Here is a 25,157-nt window from a genome sequence, read left to right as displayed (position 1 = left end):
AATGGCCGTAAGCAATGTAACTGTCACAAACGCAGTATATATAAGTGTCAAAATCATCATTGCATGTATTTTATGATGTAAATGTTACCATGTCTCCTGATGAAAATGAAAGAGCTTACAGCACCTGGTATTCCAGGCGGTCTCCCATCCAAGTACTAACCAGGCCCGACCTGCATTAGCTTCCAGATAGACAGATCAGGCGTGTTCAGGTGGTATGGCCGTAAGCAATGTCAATGTCACTAAAGCAGTATATATAAGTGGTCAAAATGATCATTGCATGTATTTTGATGATGTAAATGTTACCATGTCTCCTGATGAAAATGAAAGCTTACAGCACCTGTATTCCCAGGCGGTCTCCCATCCAAGTACTAACCAGGCCCACTACACTGCTTAGCTTCCGAGATCAGACGAGATGATCAGGCGTGTTCATGGTGGTATGGCCGTAAGCAATGTAACTGTCACAAACGCATATATATAAGTGGTCAAAATCATCATTGCATGTATTTTGATGATGTAAATGTTACCATGTCTCCTGATGAAAAATGAAAAGCTTACAGCACCTGTATTTCCCAGGCGGTCTCCCATCCAGTACTAACCAGGCCCACACTGCCTTCGAGATCAGACGAGATCAGGCGTGTTCAGGGTGGTATGGCCGTAAGCAACGGTAACTGTCACAAACGCAGTTATAATAAGTGGTCAAAATATCATTGCATGTATTTGATGATGTAAAGTTACCATGTCTCCTGATGAAAATGAAAAGCTTACAGCACCTGTATTCCCAGGCGGTCTCCACCAAGTACTAACCAGGCCCGACCGTGCTGCTTCCGAGATCAGACAGATCGGGCGTGTTCAGGTTGTATGGCCGTAAGCAATGTCAAATGTCACTAAAGCAGTATATATAAGTGCTCAAAATGTCATTGCATGTATTTTGATGATGTAAATGTTACCATGTCTCCTGATCAAAATAAAATTTACAGCACTGGTATTCCCAGGCGGTCTCCCATCCAAGTACTAACAGGCCCGACTTATAGCTTCCGAGATCAGACGAGATCGGCTGTTCAGGTGGTATGGCCGTAAGCAACGTCTAAATGTCACTAAAGCAGTATATATAAGTGGTCAAATCATCATTGCATGTATTTTGATGATGTAAATGTTACCATGTCTCCTGATGAAAATGAAAAGCTTACAGCCCTGGTATTCCCAGGCGGTCTCCATCCAAGTACTAACCAGGCCCTACATGCTATAGCTTCCGAGATCAGACGAGATCAGGCGTGTTCGGTGGTATGGCCGTAAGCAATGGTGACTGTCACAAACGCAGTATATATAAGTGGTCAAAATGATCATTGCATGTATTTTGATGATGTAAATTACCATGTCTCCTGATGAAGTAATGAAGGCTTACAGCACCTAGTATTCCCAGGCGGTCTCCCATCCAAGTACTAACCAGACCCAAGCTTCCGAGATCAGTAGATCAGGCGTGTTCAGGGTGGTATGGCCGTAAGCAATGGTAACTGTCACAAACGCAGTTATATATAAGTGGTCAAATCATCATTGCATGTATTTTGATGATGTAAATGTTACCATGTCTCCTGATGAAAATGAAAAGCTTACAGCACCTGTATTTCCAGGCGTCTCCCATCCAAGTACTAACAGGCCCGAGTGCTAAGCTTCCGAGATCAGACGAGATCAGGCGTGTTCAGTTGGTATGGCCGTAAGCAAGTCAAATGTACTAAAGCAGTATATATAAGGGGTAAAAATGATCATTGCATGTATTTTGATGATGTAAATGTTACCATGTCTCCTGATGAAAATGAAAAGCTTACAGCACCTTGTATTCCCAGGCGGTCTCCCATCCAAGTACTAACCAGGCCCTACACTGCTTAGCTCCGAGATCAGACGAGATCAGGCGTGTTCGGTGGTATGGCCATAGCAAGTAACTGTCACAAACGCAGTATAAAATGGTACAAAATCATCATTGCATGTATTTTGATGATGAAAATGTACCATGTCTCCTGATGAAAATGAAAGCTTACAGCACCTGTATTCCCAGGCGTCTCCCATCCCAAGTACTAACCAGGCCCAACAGCTTCGAGATCAGAGAGATCAGGCGTGTCAGGTGGATGGCCGTAAGCAATGTAACTGTCACAAACGCAGTTATATAAGTGGTCAAAATCATCATTGCATGTATTTTGATGATGTAAATGTTACCATGTCTCCTGATGAAAATGAAAGGCTTACAGCACATAGTATTCCCAGCGGTCTCCATCCAAGTACTAACCAGGCCCGACCTGCTAACTTCCGAGATCAACGAGATCGGCCGTGTTCAGGTGGTATGGCCGTAAGCAAGTCAAATGTCACAAAAGCGTATATATAAGTGCTCAAAATTCACAGCATGATTTTGATGATGTAAAGTCCCCAATGTCCCTGATAAAATGAAAACTTACAGCACTTGGTATTCCCAGCGGTCTCCCTCCAAGTACTAACCACGCCCTTAGCTTCCGGGATCAAAGAGATCAGGCGTGTTCAGGGTGGTATGGCCGTAAAAAGGTAACTTTTCACAAACGCAGTTTATAAGTGGTAAAAATCATCTTTGCATGTATTTTGTGATGTAAATGTTCCATTCCCCTGAGAAAATAAAAGGTTTCAGCACCGGGTTTTCCCGGGGTCTCCCCCCCAATACAAACCAGGCCCGACATGCTTACTTCCCGAGTTTAACGAATCAGGCGTGTTCAGGGTGGTAGGGCCGAAAGAAAGGGTAACTGCACAAACGCGTATATATAAGTGGTCAAAATCATCATTGCTGTTTTTTGATGATGAAAATGTTCCCCAGTCTCCTATAAAATTAAAGGTTACGCACCTAAAATTCCCGGCGGTCTCCCATCCAAGTACTAACCAGGCCCTGACCGTGTTAGCTTCCGAATCAGACGGATGGGTTTTTCGGGTTTGGGTTTTGGGCCGAAAGCAAAGTAAAATGCACTAAAGCAGTTAATATAAGTGATCAAAATGTATTGAATGTTTTTTGATATGTAAATGTTACCTGTTCCTGATGAAAAAGAAAACTTCAGCCCCGGGTATTCCCAGGCGGTTCCCACCCAAGTACTAACCGGGCCCGACCATGTTTTCGCCCCCGGAGATCAGACGAATGGGGTTTGTTCGGTTGGTAGGCCGTAAGCAACGGAAAATGTCACAAAAGCATATATATATAAGTGATCAAAATGACATTGGCAGTATTTTGATGATGAAAATTTTACCATTTTCTTTAAAAAATGAAAGGCTTACAGCACCTAGATTCCCGGGCGGTTCTCCCATCCAAGTACTAACAGGCCCGCCCGTGCTTACTTCCGAGATCAGACGAGATCGGGCTTGTTCGGGTTTGGGTAGGGCCCGTAAACAACTACATGTCCAAAAGCATAATAAAAGTGATCAAAAGATAGCATTATTTTGTGATGAAAATGTTACCATGTCCCCCTTATAAAAATGAAAACCCTTCGCACTGGTTTCCCAGGGGGTTCCCACCCAAAGTACTAACCAGGTCCTACACTGCTTAGCTTCCGAGATCAACGAGATCGGGCCCGTGTTCAGTGTGGTAGGGCCCGAAACAATGGTAGTCCAAACGAGTATATTAATTGGTAAAAATATCATTGCATGTATTTTGATGATGTAAATGTTACCATGTCCCTGATAAAAATAAAAAAGGTTACAGCATGGTAAAACCCAGGCGGGTCCCCCCCAAGTTAACCGCCTGACCGTGCTTTCCTTTCCCCGATACAGACGGATCAGGCGTTTTAAAGGGGGGTTTAGGGTAAGCAGGGAAACTGCAAAAAGCATTATATACAGTGCTGGCCAGTAAATTGATATCATCAAAAAGTGAATTATTTCAGAAATTTCCATTAAAAAGGTGAAACTTGTTACGATATTTTCCCTTCCAAAAATAGTGATATATTTCAAGGTTTATTCTTTTTTCTTTTTTATTATTACAAAAAGCTAATGAAAACACCAATTCAGTATCTAAAAAATTAAAATATTCTGAAAAGGTCTTAAGAAGACAGGTTGCCACCTAACAGCTGTTAACTCAAAACGCCTAAAAGGGCCTTTTTTAAAATTTCTCAGTTTGTTCTGAAGGCCCAAATCAGGGGGAAAATTTCTGATTAACAGTTGTCCAAAAGACAAATTTGACCCCTTGTACGGAGGGCAAGAAAAAAATTTGATTGCTAAAGAGGGCTGTTCGCAGAGCTCTGTCCCCAAGCACATTAACAGAAGGCGAAGGGAGGGAAAAAATGGGGTAAAAAAAGTGTAAAATTTAGGGATAACCCGCCCCCTGAGAGAATTGTGACGCAAACCCATTAAAAAAAGTGGGGGAGTTTCCACAAAAAAGTGGTTTGCAGCGGAGTCAGCGTTCAAGAACCACCACGAAAAGAGCATGAAAGACAGGGTTCGCGTGCATTCCGTGTGTCAGCCACTCTTGAACAAGAAACAGCGTAAAAAGCGTCTCCCCGGGGGGCCCAAAGGATGGACTGCTCTGATGGGTCCAAAGTTATTTTTTGATAAAAGCAAATTTTGTTTTCCCTTTTTGGAAACAAGGACCCAGAGTTGGAGGAAGAGCGGAAAAGCACAGAACCACTTTGCATGAGGTCAGTGAAAAAGTTTCCCCCCGTCTGATGGTTTGGGGTGCCATGTCATCTCCCGGGTGTTGGCCCACTCTTTTTCCCTGAACCAAAGGGGTCAATGGCGTCTCCCGGGAAATTTTTAGAGCACTTGATGTTTCCTGCTGTGACCAACTTATGGAGATGCAGATTTACTTTTAAAAGGATTGGCACCTGCACACGTGCCAAAACACCAGTCCCGTTCAAGGACCAGGGGCCCCCCTGTCCTTGATTGGCCGCAAACCGCCTGCCTTTAAAACCCCATAGAAAATCTATGGGGTTTTGTGAAGGGGAAGATGCAATCGCTAACCCAACAATGCAGAGGAGCTGAAGCGACTTCAAGCAACCGGGTCTCATAACCCCCGGCAGTGCCACAACTGATCGAGTCCAGCCACGCCGCTTTTAATGCAGTGTTTGAGGCAAAGGAGCCCCGACTAAGATTGAGTGCTAACATGGCTGCTTTTCTTTTCATTCTTTTCCGGGGGAAAAAACTTTCAAAAAAAAAACTTTTTTTTTCTTTGGCCTTGTCAAATATTCAATTTTCTGAGATACTAAATTTGGTGTTTTCTTTTAGCTGTCAGTTGAAATAAAAAAAAATAAAAATGAATAAACACTTTAAATTATCCTATGTTTTGGAAAAAATTTTTACGTAAAAGTTTCACCTTTTAAATGGAATTACTGAAAAAATTAAACTTTTTGATGATATTCAAAATTACGGGCCCAGCCCCTTAAGTGGTAAAAATCATCTTTTGCATGTTTTTTGATGATGAAAAAAGTTACCATGTCTCCTATGAAAGGAAAGGGCTTACAGCACCGTATTCCCAGGCGGCTCCCACCAAGTGAAAACCGGGGCCCGCCCAAAGCTTAGCTTCCGAGATGACGAGATGGGGTGTTCTTTTTTTTTTTTTTTTTTTTTTTTTGGTTTAAATCAAAAATTTTACACGTCACGTCAACTTTTCCCCAAAAGATCAAAAAGAAACAAACCATATAGTTTCATGAATTTTCAAAAGAAAAACAAAAAATAAAAACTAAATAAAATAAAATCCAACTTCACCAATTCAAAAAACTTCTCCCTTTTCCCCCTCACAAATAAATTTTTTCCCCCCATAAAAAATTCTCTACCTCCTCCCCCCCATACTTGCAGTTCATTTCAATACTCTTTTCATTATTGTCTTAAAACAAATTTTTAAATTTGTTACATTTCCCCCTTCAATGAGATAATTTCCCTTTCTTTATAAAACCGCCAATCGGGCAGGGGTCAAATGTTTTAAATTTTAACCCAAAAAATTCACAGTTTTTTTCTTTTCAAGTAAACCCAAAAAAAAAGAGCTTCCCCACCCCCCCCTTCAGCTTGACCCCAAGCGCCAAGTTCCTCAAAATTTTTTTCAAAAAATCAAAGAAATCAACAAACAAAAAACAATCTAAAAAAAAAGGCAAAAACTCTCAGGCCTTTTTTTCATCATCCACACATTGCCCTTACCGCATTATTTATTTTATGAAAACCCCACTTCTTTTTAAATATTCTGTTATTTTTTTATAAGGAAATCGTTTTTTTCAAATCTATACTTTTAAATTTTTTATTTTCCCTTCAACCATATCTTTTAACATCCAAATCATTGAACCGCCAGCCCAAACTTTCTCTCTGCGGTTTTTTAAACCCATCAGCTTTTAACCATTCAATACCTTTTTAAACTTCACATTTTCAAAGAGGCATTTTTTTCCTTTTAAATCAATACTCTTGGGTTACGCTTGCTCTTAATCACACAGTCTCTTTTAATAATGTTTGTCCATTCCCGAGGTTTTCTACTTTTAATCCGCTCATTTTCGGTGACTTTTTTTTTTTTTCCATACCATCTAAATCATTCACAGAAACATAAAAACAAATTTTAATCCAAAAAACCCCGGGGGTGACCTCAAAAAAATTTTCCTTGATTGTTTAATATTTGCCACCTGAATTGTGGGTCTACAAATTTTTTTATTATATTTAAATTTCTATTGAGAAAAAGGGTAGGTTTAAAAACATTTGCAACCCCATCACACTCATTTTCACTTTTGGAGAAATTTTCTCCACGCTTTAAAAAACCCCCCTGTAAAACTTGGGATTTTTCTGTATTGATTGTTTTAAAAACCATAAACAAACCCTAGTCACCCATCCCACCCACTTATCAAAATTTCCTTAAAAAAATCCTTTCCTCATGTTCAATCCCCGCTCCCTGATTTTTGGATGTTTTTTACTTTTTGCCGTTCTTTTCATTTCCAAATCAATGATTCAGCCCACCCTCTCTCTCTTCCCTTCAAAGTTTTTTGTGCAATTTTTCACCCCTTTCCTCCCATATAAAGTCCAAATAGTTTTGTTTAAACATTCATAAACCCCCCCTTGGGATGTCTAACACTCTCATCACTAACACAAAATGGGAATACAAATTATTCACCCCTTTACTTTTTTTTTCATTTGTTTTTTTTCCCCCTCCCTAGTGTACATACGTTTTTTATCTTATTAATCAATCCAGTCCCTTTTCATTCAGCCCTTTGCTTGCCCCCCCCAGACACACTCCCAACACCTTCATGTATTTTCCCCCACCTTTAAAACCCCTTTCTATTTCCCCTTATATCACCAATTACATGATCTTGATTTGTTTGTTGATTTTGGGTCCTGTGCCCGTCCATATTTTTTTATATCTGTGACCCCTTTTCACACTGTTGTTGTTCCCCGACCCAATAGTTGTGTGTTTTATTGATTATGACACAGGTCCCTCCCCTGGGCAACTGAACCCTTTCACCTCCCGGTCGTTTTGATCACATCGCCAGGGGCTAACAACTTTGCATACGTAGTGCTGAAGGGGAATCCCCGTCCATGATCCTTTTCCAAAACGAAAAGGTTTTTCAAGACACCCTTTTCCTTCCTCGGCTCTTGGCATGTCATCAGCCCCTTACCTCCCCCACCTCTCTCCCCCCAAACCCCAAATTTCCATACTCTAAAAAGGGAATCTGTGGGCTATTTCAAAGGCCTTATTCCAATCTATTCCGCACTCTCCCCCCTTTCCCTTTCCCCTTTCATGGTTCTATTTAAACTTGATTGTGGATTGTGTCTGCTATGTCCCCTTGGTTTGCGTAACCTGCGTGTTCTGTACTTGTTCCCTATCATCCCTTATCCCATTTGCCAGGGCTTTAGTTGTATCTTATAATCTGTTTAGCAAACTATTGGCCTGTAGTTTTCAAATCTAACCACTTTCCTTTTTTTTTGTATATTATTGCATTTCACCCCCCCCCCATCCTATTCTGCATTTCCCCGTTCTTTCCATCCTTGAATACATCTACCCCGAATTTGCGCTACCCCCATTTTTTTACGCTTTGTACCATTCGATCCCTATCCCACATTCCTGGACTCTTTAAATTTTTAATCCTCCTATGGCCCCTATCACCTCCTTCTTTTATGTCTCTACACACCATTCCCAACCCCTTCACTCAGTTTCCTTTCTACATTTCCCTACTTCCTCATGCTTCCTTGATCTAGTCCCCTTTCTTATAGAGATCCCCCTAAAATTCTGTACCCCTTTTCCCGAAAATCCACATAATTACTATTTCTCTCCGTTTTTGCATTAATTTCCCTTTATGTATGTTTTTATTCTGTTTTCTTTTCTTCTAACCCAAAAAATATCCTGGGCACCCTTTTACTTTTAAAAGCATATTTTGCTTTATTCCAGAATCGCTCCCCTACATTTCCGTCTCAAACCTCTCTCTTAACTTTGCCTCCAAAAAATTGTTTTTATTTTAAACCCTCCTCATTGTCGCCCCACTTAACTCTGCCCCCAATTTTTTTTCAAGCCTTTTCCCCCTTCTCTTTTCCCTTTTTTTTTCTTACTATATCTAATACAATTTTTTTAATTAAGTTTTTACTTCTCCCCTCGTTCCCCTATCTGTGTCTAGCCTGTCTTTTCTTTATACACTCCTCTTCTCCCATTCCTTTGGGGCTAGCAAATCCATAATCTGTATCTTGTACTCCTCTTTTTCAATTAATCTGCGGTTTTAAACCCATCCTCCTCCCATCTCTTCTTTTTCCACCTAATTCGAAACTGACCCCCTCATGGTCAGAAAACTTTTCTTTGAGCCTTATTTTTTCGGTACCCAATAATGCACTTTGCACCCCAAAACCAAATTATTCTCTTTGTTTTAGAAACCCCACTTCATCTGCCTCCTTGTGTATTCTCTCTTCTTTATTCCTTTTTCTCCTGCATTATAAGCCCCTTTTTTTCTCAGCTCGGACCTGTTTTTTCGATCTTTTCCCCTCTAAATTAACTCCCTTAACCCTAGGGGGACTACATTTTTTTATTGAAGCCCCAACTTAATACATTCCCGCGATTATATTTTTAAATTCTCTAAAAATGAAACTTTCTTTTTTATCACTTATTATTAAATTTAATTTATTTCTCTATATTTTAAAATTTTTCACCAAAAAATTTTCCCCGTCTATCTCTATATACCCTTTTTGTCTTCGACAACTCCTTTTTTAAACATTATTGCACCCCCCCCTTTCGTTTTTAGCCCCATTATTATAATTTAGCTCCCCTCCCTTCCCCTTCATTTCTTTAACTTTCCCCGCCCAATTTTTCTTGAATACATATAAAACGCTGCGGTAGCAAAAAAAGCTCTTTTATTTTTCTCTTATTTTTTTGCCCCTTTGCTTAAAAGGGTTATTGTGGCCATGAGACAAAACTGAATATAAATGAAACCAAAAAGTAAACATTTAAACCAAAACTTACAACACATACCGGGGTTTTTTGGTCCTTTTCGCTCCTCCTTTCTTTGTCTTTCTCCGTTCCCCTTTGTGAGAATCTTTTAAAGATCTTTGTCAAGTCTGGTTTCCTTCTCTTCCTCTCTTTCATGTCCCATTTAATGTCCTCGGGGCCCTTTTCTTATTCTCCCTTTCTTGTTGGCAGCAGGGTTCGGTTTCTTCACCCCTCCATTTGCGTTTTTGTTGCCGCTCCCCTGGTGTTCTCCCCCCCACCCAAACCTTTCCACCAGTTTTCGGATTCCCTTTCCTCGATCCCCATTCCCCCCTCATCTTGTTAGGACCTCTGTTTGACCTTGGCCTCCTTCGCCCTCGTGGTTGTTGCGTCCGTTCTCTTCCCCACTTCCTCACCCTCTCCTCCCCCGTCCTTCTCCCCTCGGCGCACTCCCCCTGCGTATGGCCCCTCTTCCCCCCTGAAACCTTTAAAATCCGGCATTTCCCGAAGAGTGTCCCCCGGGTTGATGCATTTTTTCACACTTGGATTTTTCTATCGGGACACACGGAAATTCTCCACGCCCCCCATATTTCAAATTTTTGGATTTGGCAGCGACTGACTTCTTGTTGAATCGGATTTAAAAATTGTGCCGTCGGCAATGCGGCCCGGCCACAACGGCGTTTAATTTCCGACTTTGGCCGGGCCCCCCATTCTTAAGTCTTTCCATGATGTGCTGTCCCCCAGAAACGGGGAAGTTTAGGGAAAGAGACCCATGTCGTGTTCTTTGTACGTCGATCCTGCACTCCATTTATTTATCCATCAATCAACTTTTCCTTTCCCGGCACATCCTTATGGTTTGAATTTCTTGTCCGTCTTCATTCTACAACCTAAAATTTCCCCCACTCTTCTTTAACCTTTCAGGGGGGTCCATTACCCCGATTGATTTGTTCTTCCCCCTCCACCCCCACCGTCAGCTCCCTCTCAAACTTTTTTGTATTTTCGCCCTTTTTGCATCTGAGGTTCATTGTATCTTCCCCCCCTTGATTTCATTATAAGTTTAGGCGGAAAAAAAAAAATCCCCCGAACAGCCGAAGCCGTGGGGGAATTTTCGGGAGTAACACAAAAGACAAATAAAACAACTTTCTTCTGATTTAAACAAAGAAAAAAAAATCACGAGAAATCAGGCAGTCGCTGTGCAAATTCGAAAAAATTTGCGCCATCGCAATCACCCTCCCACTATGGGGTGTTTTAGTTTGGTATGGCGTAAACATGTCAAATGTCCTAAACAGTATATAATAAGTGATCAAAATCCATTGCATGAATTTTTTTTTTTGAGCTGAAGCTTGACAAAGATAAATCTCCAGGAAGTAGAGGCAGAATGTAACAGGGAGATATGAATCAGAGACAAAAACAAGGCGATTGGCCAACCCGGGTTTGGATTGATTTGTGTTTAAATGAACATGCCCGAGATGGGGTTTTCGTTAAAGGCCTACTGCACCCTTTGCCCAACTCTACCTATCGGACGTCGCAGCTGTTTCAGCTGTCAATTTCAGCATGTCATTTTACATATCAATTTCAACTTTTCCCCGTCTGAAAATTTTCCGGCGGTCTTGTTGACTTTTACGCCGACTTTTCGTTGGTTTTTCAGCATTTGGTTTTAAAAAATTTAAGCCCCCTCTTGAGGAAAAATTTCACTTTTAGGAATTTCCCAATGTCCCTATGAGATATTCAGCTCTTTTTGCTGTTTTGTTGGTTGCCCTTGATGCTTGTTATTCGGGAAAGTTTTGTAAAACTTTGGCCCAAAAAAAAAGAAACCCTGCTTATTCAAGTGTGTTTTGTTGTTTGCTTTCGTCAATTTGTAATTGAGAAGCACTAAAATTTACAGACCAAGAGGGTTGTACAAAAAAACTTTCGTAAAAATCAAAGGGAAAGATTCTAGCCAACATGGGGCCCAAAAGGGAAAAAATTTATGAAAGGACAGAATTCTAGACATCAGAAGGAAAACATTTATGGGACTTCTAGTAAATTTTGGAGGAGTGGTAGGGGGAGAGTGGGGAAAGATTTTCCCAAATTTCTTCTGTTTTCTTATCATTTTCTTTTCTCCCACTTGGTTGTGTTTTCATTTAGGTTTCCTCGATCAAAGTTTTCATTAACACCTTTCAACTGGTGTCACATATGAATCTAAACACTGCCCTCCGGGTACATTGATATGATAATATATTCGTCAGATTTTGGATGACAAAAAAATCCCCATCCCCTTTCTAACCCAAATGATCAGTATTTGGAAAAAATAGTAGTGATGTAATTATTTTTGTACTTTAACATATTTTTTTTAATAGTTTTTTCCCCCCTTGGTTTTGGTTTGTTTTTCATTTTTCATTGTCGTAAAACCTTCATTTCTCCCGGGGGGAAAAAGTAAAATAGTTCCTTTTTCTCATTCAAGATTTATGATTCGTAATCTAATGAAAATAAGGGGTCTTTTTTATTTTCATAGACACTCTTTTATAGATCTTCAAAAAAAAGTCCACAAATTAAAACTAAACCTCAAATAGTTTAAGGTTGTCTTCGGCTAAGTTTTTATTTTTACCCTATTTTAACGCGGGACCAGCGGGAGCATCACAAGTGCAAACCGGTTTGCCTGTTTCCAAGACAAACAGAAAACTTTCGCAATAAAAAAAGACAACACAACTCACCGGGTAAAACTGTTTTTAATTGCTTGCCTAGGTAAAACAAAGGTTAAAAAAAAAATAAAATACTAACATACTACAGCACACTGACACTTGAAATTGGCCGTTGCACGTTTAAATTTGCCCGTAGTTTTGCTCCCCACTACCCGTATGTAACACCCCGTTATCTCCACTGGCCCGTTTTATTTCGGGCAGTTCAAATTGTGTACAACAGCAAATTGAGCAAAAAATGCAATGTTGGAAACCCTTGTCAATTTTAAGACAAATCTCGACAGCACACGTCGGCTACCACCTAGCGTTGGGGTTTGCGTATTGCCCGAAAGAAAACGCAAAAACAGAATAAATTTTCATAAAAATTACATCATTGTGTAGTTTAAAGCCACAAGTAGCGTGTTAAAAGGTTCCAGCAAGACCATTATGTACCTCAGAAGGGAAATACGTACAGAACAGCAAATGATTTTTAAAATAACTGCACAAACCATTGATTTCACAAAAGGGATGAGGCTTAAAAAAAACCTTTACACACAGTTATGGGGGCTGTTTTGGTCTAATTTTGGTATTGTTTTCGCGCACGTACAGACGCACGTGCGACACATGGAGCAATGGGTAACGTTACATCCATACGTACTCCCTCCCAAGATCACGCAATTTCAAAAGAAACGAGGATGAAACGGCGATGACTTGGGATGTCTTTCCCTTTTATGATGCCTCAATTGTTTTTCCCCTTTATGATGATGGGCATGAAATGTTTTTCCTTTGATCATGTGGCATAGACTTTGCTTTGTCTTTTTGAAAGTTTTTTTTTTTACAACCCAGGTGGGTTTGATTCTGTTAGCTTTCAAACTGAAACAAACGAGCAAACAAACACGGCGTTACGAGGTGGTATGGTGTCTCACAAAAGCGGGACATATAAGTTATCAAAATCTATTTCATTATTTGATGAGGAAATGTTCCTGTGTCCCCCGTGAAAATGAAAAGGGTTACAGGGCTGGTATTCCCCGGGGAGCCTCCCCTTCAAATACAACCCCGCCCGACCCCGCAAAAATTCCCAATCAGATAACGGGTGTGTTTTAGTGGGTATGGGCCCTAAGCACGTCAAATGTACTAAAGCGTATATATAAGTGACAAAATGATATTGATGTATTTTTATGTGTAAATGTTTCCATGTTCCCCGTTTAAAAAGAGAAGCTTAAGCACCCGGGATTCCCCAGGCGGTTCCATCCCAATACTAACCAGGCCCCACTGCTTCTTCGAGATCAGACCTTTGTTTAGGGTGGGATGGCTTTAAACGAGGGTAATGCACAAAACGCGAATAAAGTGGTCAAAAGACATTTCTGTATTTTGATGATGTAAAATTACAGTCTCCCGATGAAAATGAAAAGTTACAGACCTGGTATTCCCAGGCGGTCTCCCATCCAAGTACGAACCAGGCCCGACCATGCTTAGCTTCCGAGATCAGACGAGATCGGGATTGTTCAGGTTGGTATGGCCGTAAGCAAAGGCAAGCGTCTCTAAAGCAGTATATATAAGTGATCAAAATGATCATTGCATGTATTTTGATGATGTAAATGTTACCATGTCTCCTGATGAGAATGAAAAGCTTACAGCAGCTGGTATTCCCAGGCGGTCTCCCTTCCAAGTACTAACCAGGCCCGACACTGCTTAGCTTCCGAGATCAGACGAGATTAGCCGTGTTCAGGTTGGTATGGCCGTAAGCAACGGTAACTGTCACAAATGCAGTATATATAAGTGGTCAAAATCATAATTGCATTTATTTTGATGAGCTAAATGTTACCATGTCTCCTGATAAAAATGAAAGGCTTTCAGCACCTAGAATTCCCAGGCGGTCTCCCATCCAAGTACAAACCAGGCCCGACCGTGCTTTGCTTCCGATATCAGAAAAGATCGGGCTTGTTCAGGTTGGTATGGCCGTAAGCAACGTCAAATGTCACTAAAACAGTATATATAAGTGATCAAAATGATCATTGCATGAATTTTCATGATGTAAATGTTACCATGTCTCCTGGTGAAAATGAAAAGCTTACAGCACCTGGTATTCCCAGGCGGTCTCCCATCCAACTACTAACCAGGCCCGACCATGCTTAGCTTCCGAGATCAGACGAGATCGGGATTGTTCTTTTTTTTTTTTTTCTCTTTTTATTAGTCTTCAATCACAAATTTACACGTCACGTCAACTTTTGCACATAGATCAGAAAAGAAACAAACCTATCGTAGTTCTAATGAATGTATCAAAAGAAAAATCAAACAATCAAACTAAATAAAAAGTACAAATCCAACTCTCACCAATTCAACAAAATTTCTCCCTTTTCGCCATCACAAATAAACTTATTCCCACTCATGAAAAATTCTCTCACCTCCTCTCCCCCATACTTGCAGTTCAGTTCAATATCTCTTTTCATTATTGTCTTAAACAAATCTTTAATTTGTACATTTCTCCCTTCAAAATGAGCGTAATTCCTTCTATATACAACCGCCAATCTGGCATGGCTCAGAATGTAGTTAATTAACCAAAAATTCACAGTCTTTTTCTTTTCAAGTAAACCAAACAGAAAGAACTTCCTCCACCCCTCCTTCAGCTCTGATCCCGAGTCGCCAATGTTCCTCAAAAGTTTTTTCAGGAAATCAAAGAAATCAACTAACTCAAAACAATCTAAAAAAAAGTGCAAAAAACTCTCATGGCCACTTTTACATACATCACACATTGCACTTACAGCATTATTTATTTTATGAAACACCACATTAGTATATATTCTGTTATGTTTTATAAGGAAATCGTTATTTTCACACTCTATACTGTTATATTTTATGTTCCCATTCAACCATATCTTCTTAACATCCAAATCATTGAACACGCCAGCCCAAACTTTCTCTGCTGCTGGCTCTTTTATCACATCAGCTATTAACCATTCATATACCTTTTTCATCTTCACATTTTCAAAGAGGCATTTCTTCTCTTTTTCAATCACATACATCTTGGGTGTACGTTTGTCTTGCTTAATCACACAGTTTCTTTCAATAATGTTTGTCCATTCCAGAGGTATACTACTTTTAATCCGCTCATATATTCGGCTGACTTTTTCTTTGCTTTCCATACCATCTAAATCATTCACAGAATCATAAATACAATTCAATCTCAAAAAACCCGGGATGACCTCATAAATAATATCCTTGACTTGTTTAATATTTGCCACCATGAATTGTGGCTCATACAGACTTTTATTATTATATTTAAATTTCTCATTGAGAAACAAGGGTAGGTTAACAAACATTTGCAACCCATCACACTCATATTCTACTTTTGGTAGAAATTTTCTCCACGCTTCAAACACCTCCCTGTAAAACTCTGGGATTTTAACTGTCATTGATTGTTTGAAACCCATAAACAAACCATAGGCTCCTATCCCACCCACTTCATCCACATATTTCCTTAAAAACTCCTTCCATCCATAGTTCAAACCACGTTCCATGTATTTTTGGATCGTTCTTACTCTTATTGCCGTTCTTTTCATTTCCAAATCAATGAGCTTCAGCCCACCCTCTCTCTTCTTCCCTATCAAAGTTTTTTGTGCAATTTTCACCCCTTTCCCCTCCCATATAAAATCACAAATAGTTTTGTTTAACACATTCATAACCCACTCTGGTATGTCTAACACTCTCATCACATACACACAAACTGAGAATAACAAATTATTCACCACCATCACTTTTCCTTTCAGTTTAAGTTTTCTCCCCCTCCATAGTGTACATACTGTTTTTATCTTATTAATCACTCCAGTCCATGTCTCATCTCTAGCCTCTTTGCTTGCCACCCCCAGACACACTCCCAACACCTTCATATATTTCTCCTCCACCCTTAAGCCCATTTCTATCCTCTCTATATCTCCAATGTACATGATCTCTGATTTAGTTTTGTTGATTTTGGCTCCTGATGCCCGTCCATATTTTTCTATTATCTGTAGCATCCTTTTCACACTGTTGTTGTCCCTGACCGTAATAGTTGTGTCGTCTGCATATTGATTGATGACACAGGTCCCTCCATAGGGCAACTGAACACCTTTCACCTCCTGGTCAGTTTTGATCAGCATCGCCAGGGGCTCAACAACTATTGCATACAGTAGTGCTGACAGGGGACATCCCTGTCTCACTGATCTCTCCACATCGAAAAGGTTTGTCAAGACACCGTTTACCTTCACGCAGCTCTTGGCACTGTCATACAGCCTCTTTATCCATCCCACCATCCTCTCCCCGAACCCAACTTTCTCCAGTACTCTGAACAGGAATCTGTGGTCTACTCTATCAAAAGCCTTATTCCAATCTATTCCCAACACTACTCCCCCTTTCCCATCCTCTTTCATGTGTTCTATTGAATCTCTAATTGTGGCTATTGTGTCTGCTATGTCTCTTCCGGGTATGCTGTAACTCTGCGTGTTCTGTACTATGTTCCCTACCACTCCCTTCATCCTATTTGCCAGGACTTTAGTTAATATCTTATAATCTGTATTTAGCAAACTAATTGGCCTGTAATTTTCCAAATCTAACCTACTTCCTTTCTTTTTGTATATTATTGCTATTACACCCTCCCCCATCCTATTCTGCACCTGCCCTGTTCTTTCCATCCCCTTGAATACGTCTACCAAAATTTGCGCTACCTCATTTTTGTACGCTTTGTACCATTCGATCCCTATCCCATCGCTTCCTGGACTCTTTCCACTTTTCAATCCTCCTATGGCCTCTATCACCTCCTTCTCATTTATGTCTCTATCACACCATTCCCTATCCTCTTCACTCAGTTTCTTTTCTACACTTTCCATCACTTCATCTATGCTTCCTTGATCTATGTCCCCTTTTTTATAGAGATCCCCATAAAATTCTTGTACCCTTTCCAGAATCTCCACATAATCTACTATCTTCTCTCCGTTTTTGTCATTAATTTCCTTTATGTATGTTCTATTCTGTTTTCTTTTCTCTAACCCCAAAAAATATCCTGTGCACCTTTCACCTTCTAATGCATATTTTGCTTTACTTCTCAGAATCGCTCCTCTACATTTCTCCGTCTCAAACCTCTCTAACTTCATCTTTGCCTCCAAATAATTGTTTATATTATAACCCTCCTCATTGTCTGCTCTACTTAACTCCGCCCTCAATTTTTGTTTCAGAGCCATTTCCTCCTTCATCATTTTCCCTTTTCTTTTCTTACTATATCTAATACTAATTTGTTTAATTTAAGTTTTTATCTTCTCCCATCGTTCTCCTATGCTGTCGTCTAGCCTGTCATTTTCTTTATACACTCCTCTTCTCCTATTCTCTCGGTCTAGCAAATCCATAATCTGTATCTTGTACTCCTCTTCTTCAATTAATCCTGCGTTTAATATCCACATCCCTCCTCCTATCTCTTCTTTCTCCACCTTAATTCGAAACATGACGCCATCATGGTCACTGAAGCTATTTCTTTGATGCCTTATTTTGTCGATGTACCCAATAATGCCACTTTGCACCAACACCAAATCTATTCTACTTTGTTTTAGAACCCCATCTCTCATCTGCCTCCTTGTGTATTCTCTCTTCTCCGGGTTCTCTTCTCTCCATGCATCTATAAGCCCCTTTTCTTTCATCAGCTCGGACAGAATGTTTCTCGATCTTTCCCATCTAAATTCAACTCCCTTACCTACATCTAGACGACTACATTTTATATTGAAGTCCCCAACTATAATACACTTCCCTGCAATTATATTTTTAAGTTCTCTAATAATGCAACACTTATCTTTTTCTATATTTGGAACGTATATATTTATTAATCTGAATTCTATTTCTCTATATTTAAAATCTATCACCAAAAGTCTCCCTGTCTCATCTCTATATACCTCTTTTATGTCTTCGACAACATCCTTTTTAATTATTATTGCTACCCCCCTTGCGTTTCTAGCCCCATTATTATAATATATAGCTCCCCCCATTCCCTCCTCATTTCTTTAACTATGTCCTCGTCCCAATTAGTTTCTTGAATACATATAATATCGCTGCGGTATGCAAATAATAGCTCTTTTATTTTTCTCTTATTTCTTAGCCCATTTGCGTTAATAGAGGTTATTGTGCCATGGAGAGCAAAACTGAATATAAATAGAAACCAAAAAGTAAACATTTAAACCAAAACTATACAATCACATACCGGATTTCGGTCCTTTTCGCTCCTCTCTTTCTTTGTCTTTCTCCGCCTTCCGCTTTGCTGAGAATCTTTGAAAGATCTTTGTCAAGTCTGGTTGTCCGTTCTCTTCCTCTCTTTCATGTCCATTTAACCGTCCTCGGTCCTTTTCTTCATTCTCCTTTCCTTGTTTGGCAGCAGGGTTCGGTTTCTCTCCACCCTCTCCATTTGCGTTCTTGTTGTCCGCTCCACTGGTGTTCTCCGCTCCACCGACATCCTTTCCACCAGTTTTCGGATCCTCCTCTTCCTCGATCCTCATGTCTTCCTCACCCTTGTCTAGGACCTCTGTTTGACCTTGGCCTCCTTCGCCGTCGTGGTTGTCGCGTCCGTTCTCCTCCTCCACCACTTCCTCACCCATCTCCTCCTCCGTCCTTCTCCTCTCGGCGCACTCCCGTGCGTAGTGGCCACTCTCTCCGCACCTGAAACACTTGAACTCCGGGCATTCTCTGAAGATGTGTCCCGGCTTGATGCATTTTCTGCACACTTGGATCTGTCTATCGTGGATCACACGGAAATACTCCACGCCCCTCATGGTTTCAAATTTGGTGGAGTATGGCAGCGATCTGACTTGCTCGTTGAAACGGACTTTTAAAAATCTCGTGCCGTCGGCAATGTCTGTGCCCGGCCACACACGGCGTTTAATTGCCGACAGTGGCCGGACCCCCCATTCATTAAGTCTTTCCATGATCGTGCTGTCCTCCAGATACACGGGTAAGTTTAGGAAAGAGACGACCATGTCGCTGTTCATTATGTCGCGTCCGATCACTGGCACTCCATTTATTCTTATACCATCAATCAACTTGCCTTCCCGCACCATCCTTCATTGTGATTTCGAATTTCTTGTCCGTCTTCATTCTACAACCTAAAATTTCCCCACACTCCTTCTTTTACACCTTTCAGCAGGTCCATTACCGCGATTGATTTCGTATCTTCCACCTCCACCTCCACCGTCAGCTCCCTCTCAAACTTTTTCGTATTTACAGCCATTCCTTGCATCTGAGGGTTCATTGTGACTTCCTCCCCTTGATTCATCATTATAAGTTTAGGCGGAAGAGAAAAAAAAAAAACAATCCCCCGAACAGCCCGAGAGCCGTCGGGGAAATTACGGGGATGATAAGCACAAAAGATCAAATAAATCAACTATTCTTCTGATTTCAAACAAAGAACAAAAATATCACAGAGAAGTCAGACAGTCGCTGTGCAAATTCGAAATTCGCGCCACTCGCAATCACCACTCCCACTATCGGGCGTGTTCATGGTGGCATGGCCGTAAGCAATGGTAACTGTCACAAACGCAGTATATATAAGTGGTCAAAATGATCATTACATGTATTTTGATGATGTAAATGTTACCATGTCTCCTGATGAAAATGAAAACCTTACAGCACCTGGTATTCCCAGGCGGTCTCCCATCCAAGTACTAACCAGGCCCGACGCTGCATATCTTCCGAGATCAGACGTGTTCAGGGTGGTATGGCCGTAAGCAATGGTAACTGTCACAAACGCAGTATATATAAGTGGTCAAAATCATCATTGCATGTATTTTGATGATGTAAATGTTACCATGTCTCCTGATGAAAATGAAAAGCTTACAGCACCTGGTATTCCCAGGCGGTCTCCCATCCAAGTACTAACCAGGCCCAACCGTGTTTAGATTCCGAAATCGGGCGTACTGAGGGTGGTATGGCCGTAAGCAATGTCAAACATCACGAAAGCAGCATATATAAGTTGTCAAAATGATGATTTCATGTATTTTGATGATGTAAATGTTACCATGTCTCCTGATGAAAATGAAAAGCTTACAACACCTGGTATTCCCAGGCAGTCTCCCATCCAAGTACTAACCAGGCCCTACACTGCTTGGCTTCCGAGATCAAACGAGATCAGGCGTGTTCAGGGTGGTATGGCCGTAAGCAACGTCAAATTTCACTAAAGCAGTATATATAAGTGATCAAAATGATCATTGCATTTATTTTGATGATGTAAATGTTACCATGTCTCCTGATGAGATTGAAAAGCTTACAGCAACTGGCATTCCCAGGTGGTTTCCATCCAAGTACTAACCAGGCCCGACCGTGCTTAGCTTCCGAAATCGGGCGTGCTCAGGTTGGTATGGCCGTATTCAATGTCAAACATCACGAAAGCAGCATATATAGGTGGTCAAAATGATCATTTCATGTATTTTGATGATGTAAATGTTACCATGTCTCCTGATGAAAATGATAAGCTTACAGCACCTGGTATTCCCAGGCGGTCTCCCATCCAAGTACTAACCAGACCCTACACTGCTTGGCTTCCGAGATCAAACGAGATCAGGCGTGTTCAGGGTGGTATGGCCGTAAGCAACGTTAGTGTCACAAACGCAGTATATATAAGTGGTCAAAATCATCATTGCATGTATTTTTGTTTTTGAGCTGAATCTTCTACAATGATACAGTCTGCCAGGAAGTAGAGTCAGAATGTAACAGGTAGATATGAATCAGAGACAAAAACAAGGCAACCCGGTCCAACCAGGGTTTGGGTGTGATTTTTGTTTAAACTGAACACTGCCTGAGATTGGCTTATCGTGAAAGGACTACTGCACCTTAGCCAATCATCATCACCTATGCGGACGTCGCAGCTGTTTCAGCATGTCAATTTCAGCATATCAATTTCAACTTTTGCCTGTCTGAAAATTGCCGGACGGCTCTTGTTGACTTTGACGCCGACTTTCTCGTTGGTTTTTGCAGCATTTGGTAACAAATTCAAAGCCGCCCTCTCTGAGGAAAGATTGCACTTTCAGGCAATTTCCCAGAGTGCTCCCTACTGAGATATTCAGCTCTTTTGCTGTTTTGTTGGTTGCCATTGATGCTTGTTATTCGGGAAATGTTTTGTAAAACTTTGGACGAAAATCAATGAACCATGCTCTATTCAAGTGTGTTCGTTGTCTTGCTTGCAGTCAATTTGTAACTCTGAGAAGCACTAAAGAATGTACAGATCCACAGAGGCTTGTACAAAACAAACTTTCAGTAAGATCAAAGGCAAAGATTCTATGCCATCATGGCCAAAGGAAAAGATTTGATGAAAGGACAGAATTCTATGACATCATGAAGGAAAACATTCTATGGCACATTCTATGTAAATTTTGTGAGGAGTGCGCTAGGAAGAGAGAGTGTGGGAAAGATTTTCCAAATTTCTTCTGTTTTCTGTGATCATTTTCTTTTCTCCCACTCTGGTTGTGTTTTCATTTAGGTTCCTCGATCAAAGTTTTCATTAACACCTTTCAATCTTGAGTGTCACATAGTGAGATCTATAAACACTGCCGTCCGATGGTACTATTGATATGATAATATATGTCGTCAGATTTTGGCATGAGCAATCAAAATCACCACTACCACTCTTCTACCAACTGTATCAGTATTAGTGAAAAATAGTAGTAGATGTAATTATTTTTGTACCTTTAACATATTTACTTTTATATAGTTTCTCTCCTTTGGTTTTGGTTTGTTTTATCATTTTGCATTGTCTGTAAAACCTTCATTTCTCCACGGGAATAACGTAAAATAGTCCTGCCTTATCTCTAATTCAAGATTCAAGTGATTCAGTACATCTAATGACAACTAACTGGGGTCTTTTTTATTTTCATAGATCACTCTTTTATAGATCTCTCATAAAAAGTCCAGCATTAGACCATAACACTCAAATATGTTAAGGTTGACTCTTCGGCTATAGTTGTAGTTGTACAACTATTTAACGCTGTACCAGTCGGCAGCATCACAACGTGCTAAACCGGTTAGCCTGTTCCAAGACAAACAGAAAACTTACAGCAATAAAAATGACAACACACAACTACAGCCGGTAAAACTGTTCTTAATTGCTTGCCTAGGTAAACAAAGGTTAAATAAAATAAAATACTAACATACATACAGACACATTCTGACACATTGAAATTGGCCGTTAGCACGTTAACTTAGCCCGTAGTTAGCTCCCCACTATCCACCGTATGCTAACGACCACGTTATCTCCACTGGCCTCGTTTTATTTCGGCGTCAGTTCAAATTGTGGACAACAGCAAATTGATGCAAAATACAAGCAATGTTAGGAAAACACTTGTCAATATTTCTAATGACAAATCTCGACAGCACACGTCGGCTACCACCTCAGACGTTGGGGTTTGCTGTATTGCCCGAAAGAAACGCAAAAACAGAACTAATTTACATAATACTTACATCATTGTGTAGTAAAGCCACAAGTAGCGCTGTTAATAGGTTCCAGCTAGAACATTATGTACCTCAGAGGGAAATACGATAAAGAATCAGCCGCACATGATTAAACTACACGTGACACAAACATATTGATTATACAATGTGGATGAGGCTTAAACAAACCTTTACACACAGTTATGGGAGCATGTTGGTCTAATTTTTGTGTATTGTTTTCGCGCACGTACAGACGCACGTGCGACTACATGCGCGCACATGGAGTAACGTTACATCCATACGTAGTTCCGTGCATGCTCACGCACATACAAAAGAAACGATGGATGAAACAGGGCGATGACGTCATGGGATGTCTTCCTTTGATGATGTCCTCAATTGTTTTCCTTTGATGATGATGTCATGAAATGTTTTCCTTTGATCATGATGGCATAGAATCTTTGCCTTTGATCTTATTGAAAGTTTGTTTTATACAAACCTAGGTGGGTCCGTAGATTCTGTTAGACTTTCAAACTGAAAGCAAGCGAGACAAGCAAACACGGCGTCTTACGAGGTGGTATGGTGTCAGTCACAAAAGCGGTACATATAAGTGGTCAAAATCAATATTGCATGTATTATGATGATGGAAATGTTCCTGTGTCCCCTGATGAAAATGAAAGGCTTACAGGACCTGGTATTCCCGGGCAGCCTCCCATTCAAGTACTAACCACGCCTGACCCTGCTAAACTTCCGAGAGATGACACTGGGTATGTTCAGTGTGGTATGTCCTTAAGCCATTTTGTTAGTCACAAAAGCAGTGTATATAAGTGGTCAAAATGACCATTGCATGTATTTTGATGATGTAAATGTTATCATGTCTCCTGATGAAAATGAAAACCTTACAGCACCAGGTATTCCCAGGCGGTCTCCCATCTAAGTACTAACCAGGCCCTACACTGCATAGCTTCCGAGATCAGACGAGATCAGGCGTGTTCAGGGTGGTATGGCCGTAAGCAACATTAACTGTCACAAACGCAGTATATATAAGTGGTCAAAATCATTATTGCATGTATTTTGATGATGTAAATGTTACCATGTCTCCTGATGAAAATAAAAAGCTTTCAGCACCTGGTATTCCCAGGCGGTCTCCCATCCAAGTACGAACCAGGCCCGACCATGCTTAGCTTCCGAGATCAGACGAGATCGGGATTGTTCAGGTTGGTATGGCCGTAAGCAAAGGCAAACGTCTCTAAAGCAGTATATATAAGTGATCAAAATGATCATTGCATGTATTTTGATGATGTAAATGTTACCATGTCTCCTGATGAGAATGAAAAGCTTACAGCACCTGGTATTCCCAGGGGGTCTCCCATCCAAGTACTAACCAGGCCTTTTGCTTCCGAGATCAGATGAGATCAGGCGTGTTCAGGGTGGTATGGCCGTAAGCAATGGTGACTGTCACAAACGCAGTATATATAAGTGGTCAAAATCATCATTGCATGTATTTTGATGATGTAAATGTTACCATGCCTCCTGATGAAAATGAAAAGCTTACAGCAACTGGTATTCCCAGGTGGTTTCCCATCCAAGTACTAACCAGGCCGGACCTTGCTTAGCTTCCGAGATCGGGGGTGTTCAGGTTGGTATGGCCGTAAGCAATGTCAAACATCACGAAAGCAGCATATATAAGTTGTCAAAATGATCATTTCATGTATTTTGATGATGTAAATGTTACCATGTCTCCTGATGAAAATGAAAAGCTTACAGCACCTGGTATTCCCAGGCGGTCTTCCATCCAAGTACTAACCAGGCCCGACACTGATTGGCTTCCGAGATCAAACGAGATCAGGCGTGTTCAGGGTGGTATGGCCGTAAGCAACGTTAACTGTCACAAACGCAGTATATATAAGTGGTCAAAATCATCATTGCATGTATTTTTGTTATTGAGTTGAAGCTTCTACAATGATACAGTCTGCCAGGAAGTAGAGTCAGAATGTAACAGGTCGATATGAATCTGAGAGAAAAACAAGGTGACCCGGTCCAACCAGGTTTGGGTGTGATTTGTGTTTAAACTGAACACTGCCTGATAATGGCTTATCGTGAAAGGCCTACTGCACCTTAGCCAATCATCATCACCTATGCGGACGTCGCAGCTGTTTCAGCATGTCAATTTCAGCATATCATTTTCAACTTTTGCCCGTCTGAAAATTGCTGGACGGTTCTTGTTGACTTTGACGCAGACTTTCTCGTTGTTTTTTGCAGCATTTGGTAACAAATTCAAAGCCGCACTCTCTGAGGAAAGATTGCACTTTCAGGCAATTTCCCAGACTGCTCCCTACTGAGAAATTCAGCTCTTTTGCTGTTTTGTTGGTTGCCATTGATGCTTGTTATTCGGGAAATGTTTTGTAAAACTTTGGACGAAAATCAATGAACCATGCTCTATTCAAGTGTGTTCCTTGTCTTGCTTGCAGTCAATTTGTAACTCTGAGAAGCATTAAAGAATGTACAGATCCACAGAGGCTTGTATAAAACAAACTTTCAGTAAGATCAAAGGCAAAGATTCTATGCCATCATGGCCAAAGGAAAAGATTTGATGAAAGGACAGAATTCTATGACATCATGAAGGAAAACATTCTATGGCACATTCTATGTAAATTTTGTGAGGAGTGCGCTAGGAAGAGAGAGTGTGGAAAAGATTTTCCAAATTT

General features: G+C 40.6%; 4 non-coding genes and 11 pseudogenes across 4 annotated transcripts; all 15 read right to left on the bottom strand.

Moving 5' to 3' along the window:
• Positions 1 to 325: 325 nt before the first annotated feature.
• LOC125002068 lies at positions 326 to 448 on the bottom strand (annotated as a pseudogene).
• A 1,156-nt stretch (positions 449 to 1,604) lies between these two features.
• LOC125002984 lies at positions 1,605 to 1,717 on the bottom strand (annotated as a pseudogene).
• Positions 1,718 to 1,816: 99 nt separating this feature from the next.
• On the bottom strand, positions 1,817 to 1,931 carry LOC125002899 (annotated as a pseudogene).
• An 11,502-nt stretch (positions 1,932 to 13,433) lies between these two features.
• LOC125002337 lies at positions 13,434 to 13,551 on the bottom strand (annotated as a pseudogene).
• Positions 13,552 to 13,652: 101 nt separating this feature from the next.
• On the bottom strand, positions 13,653 to 13,771 carry LOC125002241 (annotated as a pseudogene).
• A 101-nt stretch (positions 13,772 to 13,872) lies between these two features.
• Positions 13,873 to 13,991, bottom strand: LOC125002476 (annotated as a pseudogene).
• Positions 13,992 to 19,650: 5,659 nt separating this feature from the next.
• Positions 19,651 to 19,759, bottom strand: LOC125002622 (annotated as a pseudogene).
• Positions 19,760 to 19,860: 101 nt separating this feature from the next.
• LOC125002467 lies at positions 19,861 to 19,969 on the bottom strand (annotated as a pseudogene).
• A 101-nt stretch (positions 19,970 to 20,070) lies between these two features.
• LOC125003122 lies at positions 20,071 to 20,189 on the bottom strand. The gene has a single exon (XR_007111989.1). It is a non-coding gene; the product is annotated as a 5S ribosomal RNA (ribosomal RNA).
• Positions 20,190 to 20,499: 310 nt separating this feature from the next.
• On the bottom strand, positions 20,500 to 20,618 carry LOC125003002. The gene has a single exon (XR_007111871.1). It is a non-coding gene; the product is annotated as a 5S ribosomal RNA (ribosomal RNA).
• A 2,727-nt stretch (positions 20,619 to 23,345) lies between these two features.
• On the bottom strand, positions 23,346 to 23,464 carry LOC125003243. The gene has a single exon (XR_007112105.1). It is a non-coding gene; the product is annotated as a 5S ribosomal RNA (ribosomal RNA).
• A 101-nt stretch (positions 23,465 to 23,565) lies between these two features.
• Positions 23,566 to 23,684, bottom strand: LOC125001489 (annotated as a pseudogene).
• Positions 23,685 to 23,785: 101 nt separating this feature from the next.
• LOC125002669 lies at positions 23,786 to 23,896 on the bottom strand (annotated as a pseudogene).
• A 101-nt stretch (positions 23,897 to 23,997) lies between these two features.
• LOC125002753 lies at positions 23,998 to 24,106 on the bottom strand (annotated as a pseudogene).
• Positions 24,107 to 24,207: 101 nt separating this feature from the next.
• LOC125003248 lies at positions 24,208 to 24,326 on the bottom strand. Its single transcript, XR_007112110.1, has one exon. It is a non-coding gene; the product is annotated as a 5S ribosomal RNA (ribosomal RNA).
• Positions 24,327 to 25,157: the final 831 nt, after the last annotated feature.

The sequence above is a fragment of the Mugil cephalus genome, chromosome 23 (genome assembly GCF_022458985.1).
Source record: "Mugil cephalus isolate CIBA_MC_2020 chromosome 23, CIBA_Mcephalus_1.1, whole genome shotgun sequence".
Classification (NCBI taxonomy): Eukaryota; Metazoa; Chordata; class Actinopteri; order Mugiliformes; family Mugilidae; genus Mugil; species Mugil cephalus.
Note: the sequence above shows the minus strand (reverse complement) of the source record. Positions and strands in the feature narration are given on the sequence as shown.